The 6,599-nt window shown below is 38.0% G+C and overlaps 1 protein-coding gene across 2 annotated transcripts in view; it reads right to left on the minus strand.

Moving 5' to 3' along the window:
• LOC109675669 (aromatase-like) overlaps window positions 1-1,654 on the minus strand; it is a 71,550-nt gene extending 69,896 nt beyond the window's left edge. Inside the window, exon 1 of one of the 2 annotated variants that reach the window (XM_074065943.1) lies at window positions 1,505-1,654. The gene's annotated coding sequence lies outside the window, so the exon portion shown is untranslated. The remainder of the gene's footprint in view (window positions 1-1,504) is intronic. The other variant, XM_074065944.1, reaches the window with a different exon arrangement.
• Window positions 1,655-6,599: the final 4,945 nt, after the last annotated feature.

Consider the following 6,599-nt stretch of genomic DNA (forward strand, 5'->3'; position numbering starts at 1 on the left):
TTTCAAAGGAAGAAGTAGAAATGGACAAAAAACACATCCCTGACTATAAAGGAAATGCAGATCAAAACCATGTTAATATTCCACTTCACCACTGTTAGAATGGCTATCATCAAGAACAAAAACAACAACAAATGATGGTGAGGATGTGGGGGTAAAGGAACCATCATACATCATTGGTGAGAATAAAAATTAGTACAAACATAATATAAAAGTGTATGGAGGTACTCAGAAAACTAACAACAGAACTTCCATGTGATGCAGCAGCATCACTCCTAGGCATATTCCCAGTTATAATAAATACACCTGCACACCCATATTTATTGCAGCATTATTCACAATAGCTATGCTATGGAAACAGCCAAGATGCGTTACAATAGGCAAATAGGTTAAGAAACTGTGGTGTATATATACAGTGGAATTTTATTCAGCCCAAAAGAATGAAATTTTGTCATTTTTAGGTAAATTAACTTCACATCATTTTAAGTGAAGTTGGCCAGGTTCAAAAGCTAATGGGCACATTTTCTCTCTTGTGGACTATAGGCCCAATGCAGATACAAGCAATGTTATAGATACGCACATACAAGTATATACAGAACATAATCCAAAAGTGGGACTGATAGACGAGACCAAGGGAGGAGGAAACAAAGGAAAGAAAGATGGTGAATAATAATGAAACACATCTCATCTGTGTAGGACAAGACACAACAAAACATACTGAAAACTGCTAAATGACACAGAATGGGGAAAGGGTGAAGAAATGCACTGGGGGTTGCACTGACTAATGACAGTGCATATACAGGCATAACACCAAGGCAAAAATCCCAGTGAACAATGAACAGACACTTAAACAATAAAGGACATGGATAAAAAGCAGCTCATATTAAGGGGAGGGCTAGGGTAAAAAACAGAAGTAAAGAAGGTGAATATGGTTGATGTGCTTTCAGTAAATATAGACTGTTGAAAACTCTTCAAATCACCATAAGAAGGGGACTCAGGTAGAAAGGAGAAAAATGGTGTGGATGAGCCAATTTAGGATATAATACATACATACATGGAGATGTCACAAGGAAACATCTTTACAGCTATCTTAAACCCCTAAAAATGTCATTCTTTTCAAAAACCAAAGGCAGGAAGGTAGACAGGTACTGTCTGGTGATAGGTGCCAGTAGTAGAGGGAGGATGTAAGGAAAGGGTGAATATCATAGAAATACTAGGTACTCATATATGAAGATGGAAAAATGAGACAAGTTGAAACTATTCTAAGGGAGAGAATGGTGGAGGAGGTGAATTTATGCACTTTGTAAATGTCACACCATCCCACCAATATAACAATAACGATAATAATAATAAAGCTACATTTAAAAAATAGGTTCAGGAAAGAAAAACAAACAGACAGCTAAAAGGTTACATGGAGGTCACACCATGACACCATGTTTAGGAGGGAAAAAAATAAAAGGAGAAAGGAAATAAAAAACTGGGCAGATAGGCAAAGAAACATAAGTACCTTTGGCAAACTTCAGAAAACCAGTCTTACTTTCTCTCCCTGCAGAAGGATGTTGGTAACTTCTTGACCTTCCTGTCTTCCCACTAGGCATGCATTTTGTTTTATTCTACAAACACTTACCATACACCAGGCAATATTCCAAGTGATTTACAAATATCACCTTTAGCAGTTACAAAATTGCTCAAGCATCATTTCAAACACATCACCCTTCTCATAAACCTGCAATGCTTCCATTTCTGTATAAAGTTAAACTTCTTGTCAAGAGTCCAAACATGAGACTCTTGCAAAGTAGGGAATTTAATTTAAATGGAAGGCTCAATGTCTTCATCAGTTGAGTTGATATCCCTTTCCTCCAGGTTGTCTTCTCTCTGCAAGTAAGAGAGTTTTTTCTTGTTTTGCAAATTTTCTTCTTTTCATCTCAAAGCTTTTATATACACTAATATTTCCTCAAATTCTTTGGGCTCATTAAATTTCAAAGAGTCTCTTAAGGATCATAAGACAGTTGAGAAAAAAGGGCTGTTTGAGGTCATCTCGCGTACCTGTCTTAAAGATAAAGAAACTTGGACCTCGGGAATAAAAACAATTTCCCCATAAATTAATGAAATAATTTTAACTGGACACTGATTTCTTTTACTGGGCCATCTTACAAAGAGAAAAACTGGAAATTTAAGCATAGATAGATGAAAGATGGATAGATATAGATAGATAGATAAATAGATAGATAGATAGATGATAGATGATAGGTACATAGATAGATAGGTAGATAGATAATAAATAGATTTTTAATTTGGTCAAAATGGATTCATTCTTAAGTAAAAGTAAATTTTGTCTAAGAACATTTTTAATTTCCATTTTCTTCTTTAAGAATTTCTTACACTATGCTGAAATTGAGTTCATGAGGTATTGACTTCATGCTGTATTTCATATTGATCCAAAAGGACACTGTCGAGGTCTACCTTAATCTATAAATAAAAAAGAAAGTCTCCAAAGTCATTCCCTGAGAAATTAATTCCCAGCACCTTACACATTGCCCCTTCACAATCAAATGCCTTACAACAGTTGAAGGATGAGCTTTGCCATTTTTACCATTCTTCTAAAAGAGAGAAATCAGGTTTAAAATAAACATCTAGTCTTTTGAGATAACCTCTCACATTTATATATACTCAAATTTTAAGATGTTACACGTTGACCGTAAAAAACCAAGTCCGTTGTAAATTGTTCTCCTTATTCTCTCTTCTTTTTGGTGAGTGCTTCCACTACTTAAAAAAAACAACAGTCAATTTGAATTCAGCCATAATGTTCCCTCCTGACACAAAGAACAGCAGTGATCACACATTAAGCAAAAGTTGAGCAGGAACATACAATTTGCTACTCATCAAATGATGAAATTGGATAGAATCTGATGAAACTCCACCAAAGAAGCAACAACATCTCACAATTCCCTGCCCCTGAAACCCACTTCTGGCTACACCAGATTCCCACCTGGTCATAACTCCATATTTAACCTAAACCCAATGGTTGCTACAAGGTTACAAGGCTGCTCAAACACCTCACCATTCCTGCCATGTTCTCTTTGAACATACCCCATTCCCAAACTCCAAACTCTCTACCCTCTCTTCTTACACCTCCTCCCACTTATCCTGTGTATATCTCTACTTCCTCTCTCTCTCTCTCTCTCTCTCTCTCTCTCTCTCCCTCTCTCATTCCCTTCTGTTTCTTATCTTTTCCTTCTCAGTGTCATGGCACCGCAGAGATAGAACCTAACTTGAGCTCCTGATCTTTAAACCTATAACATTCCCTATAAATGATTGTCCAGCCTGAGTAACTAGAACTTTGGAAATCTTTTTCCTTCATGAAGGCAGCATGTGTTCCTGAATCTTTCACCTAGAGGTCCTGGATCTCAGTCTTCCTGGTGAAAGTAAAAATCCTTCTGCATGTGACTGTCCAGATAGTAGTCACCTTTCCAGATGACACAGCCCATCATAGGTCTTTAAATTCTTTTACTTTTCAGCTCCCCTTGGGACTGTCCCCCTCACCAGAATGTGTACAAAACATTACAGGGGTGAAAGCCAGTTTTTCTGGCCCTCTATATGAAAGCATCCACTGTTTAACCTTAGTCACCTTGTTGTGGGAGGTTGCTATCTGAGATATGAGACTCTGAGGCCAATAGCAGGAAGCAATGTGTTATTGTGCCAGCACAGACTCAGCTGACTCATGTCCAATGGCCGAACCCTGAAAATAAAGGGATCTCCCCTTATATACCCTTGCAAGCAGGTTACAGCAGCAAAAAACAAGGTCTAATCCATATATGGTTATATTTAATTTTATTGGCTACTTTATCCTAATGCTCTGTGACTTTCCTCTTCCTGGTGCTACATGTCCTTCCTCATGTTCAGATTTCTCAGGTTTTATCTCTACGCTATGCCATTCCTACCTCTCTGCTAGTTTCTCAGGACTCAGGCCTAGTATGTTTTTGTTGATCATCCTCCCTGCTACATTATTCCCCCGTTTGATGCTTGGACCCACTTAGGGTAAAAAAGCATCATCTTTATTTCGGGGTTTGTATTTTTACACCATTGTATTACATGTATAGTTGTTTTTTCTTTCTTTTTGTGAAGGAGGCTGTGTATTTAGCCCTCTGTTAAACCAGGTCAGTAGTAATAAATAGTAATTATCCATTCTGTCCAAAAGAGATAGAAGAGAGCTAATAAAAACCTTTCACTGTGAGATTAATCAGTGGGGACGGTTTCTGCCAAGCCTATGGTGAAGACTAGGGTGAGAACTACAGCAACAGATACAGACAAGGGGTGACAATGCATACAGTGAAATAACTGGTGTGAAAAACAGCTTGTTTGTCCCACTGGATAGTTGACTCCTCAAGCTTCTGCCATGTAGAGACTAGTCAGTATGGGGGGGCCGTGACTAGAGTAGGGCTATTGTTCCATTGTTCTTGGTCCCCTATTGTTTCCTGGGAAGCAGCGTCCTGCCGAGGGAGGGCACTCAGGTTTTGGAGGGTGATCTGACACCATGAAGCCAGATCAGGATGCACTCCACTCGACAGAAGCTGACTTGACTCAACTGTGGTGGATCCAAGGAGCAATCACTGCTACTTTAACTGTCTTGGGAGTAGACAAGATAACAACAAAAGGACCCCTCCAATGGGGTTTTAATGTTTGGACATTTTAGTTTTTTTTTTTACCCAGACAATGTCTTTTGTTTTTTCTTTACCTGGGTAACATTACCATGGCAACAATATATTATCAGTATATATGTCCAAGAAAATGTATTATTTTTTTAAAAAAAAGTTAAAACCACCATCTTAAGTATCAAATGACATATTTAGAGCCATTGAACATAGTTATTTTGTCTCTATTTAAGTAGAAGACCATGTCTAAAAATATGAGATTTTGTCTGGAAAGGTTTTAATGCCAAATAGCTGCACATGTATATGCAACATTTCCTCAATCCTCTCAGCTTTGGTTATTTTTGAAAGGTCTGGCACCAGTGCCTGCATTTGAACTTTGATGGCATTCCCCCCTTGTCTCCAAACTGTCTCTGAGCAGTCTCTTCTCAAGATCTGTCTCCTATCCAAGTACTAATCAGGCCCAACTCTGCTTAGCTTCTGAGATAAGATGAGATCGGGCTTGTTCAGGGTGGTATGGCTGTAGACTGAAGATCTTTCTAGTTTGGTTGCTCTTTCTGGAATTTTGTTTGTTTGATTGGTTTTGGTCCCATGTTGGAGGGGGAATAACAAACAGATCATGTGAAATCAGTGCCAACTAGACCCTTTTGGACAAATTTAAGCAACAAAGAGGATTAGAAGGAGTAGCTCTTAGGCAGTGGGTTTCTAGACAAGGACAAATCAAAACAAAATCTAACAAAAGCCGATGTCTAAAAAGCTAACCTGGTTGACACATAAGTAGTTATTAGAGTTATTTTTATGGACTTGATTGTAAATGCCCCAGAAGGATCAGAAGTGTAATGACAAAAACTTAAACAGTTATGGTTAAAATTCTGATGGACAATTTAGCAACTAACAGAACAGTATATCAGTACCACTAACTTTTTACCACGTTTATCTAAAGTTTGTATTTAGAAGGCTTAATATACTTGAAAAACATAAATATAGTTAATATGTAGGAACCAGCAACAGCATCACAGTTCTATAGAGGATATATACATATATATGTATATATATATATATATATACATATATATATATACATATATATACATATATATATATATATATATATATATGTTAGTTTCATTGTTCTTAAAGTAAAACCTTAGATTTTTATCAGTTGTAGGGGGAAAGAACAGTTTTAGTAAATGCAAATAGCCCAATCACAAACACATATACTGTACCAACTGTATTAGAATCACCCAAGACAACAGTCATTTAACCATGAAGTCATCTAGAAAGTTTTATATAAACTGTTAGAAAATAAGAGGTATGGATGAGGCAGAAAGACAATTCAAACACCAGCACAGGGTTTATTGTTTAGGCAGGAGCCCTGGGGAGGGAGACCCCAGCAAGAGAGCTAGAGCCCACTGCCATACACAGGCTTGGGCTACATATAGGGGGCTAGTGGAAAAGTACCAGGAAGGTCACTGAGGGATATTGTTGCTGGGCAACCAAGAAAGAAAAGTTGTACTCAGGTCACTGTCTGCCCAACTGTCCTTGGCATCCATCCAGGGAGATAAAGTTAAGCCATCTGCAAGAGGGAAGGGTCTGGTCCTAACATGGCTGTCCTTGTTAACCCCAACATAAACCAACTCCTAAATGAACATGACTCTGTTACCTTAGTAGTTAAAACCCCAACAAAAATCACCAGAGAACACAGGCAAATAATTATGGGGACTAAGCGTGGAGTTAGGAAACATAGTGGTCAAGAATCATGGCTCAGATGTTGATAAGGGATCACATCCCAGATTGTTGACATTAACACATTTTTCATGACATACAGCAGGATCCCACCAACCTGTAGTCAATGGAGCTCCGCTAAAATAACAGGACCAATCTGGCCATCCCAGGGTAAAACACCCTCCATCTAACATGTGGAAGGAGTAAGACTAACACCTTCAGTCTTTT

Source organism: Castor canadensis, chromosome 2, assembly GCF_047511655.1.
Source record: "Castor canadensis chromosome 2, mCasCan1.hap1v2, whole genome shotgun sequence".
NCBI lineage: Eukaryota > Metazoa > Chordata > Mammalia > Rodentia > Castoridae > Castor > Castor canadensis.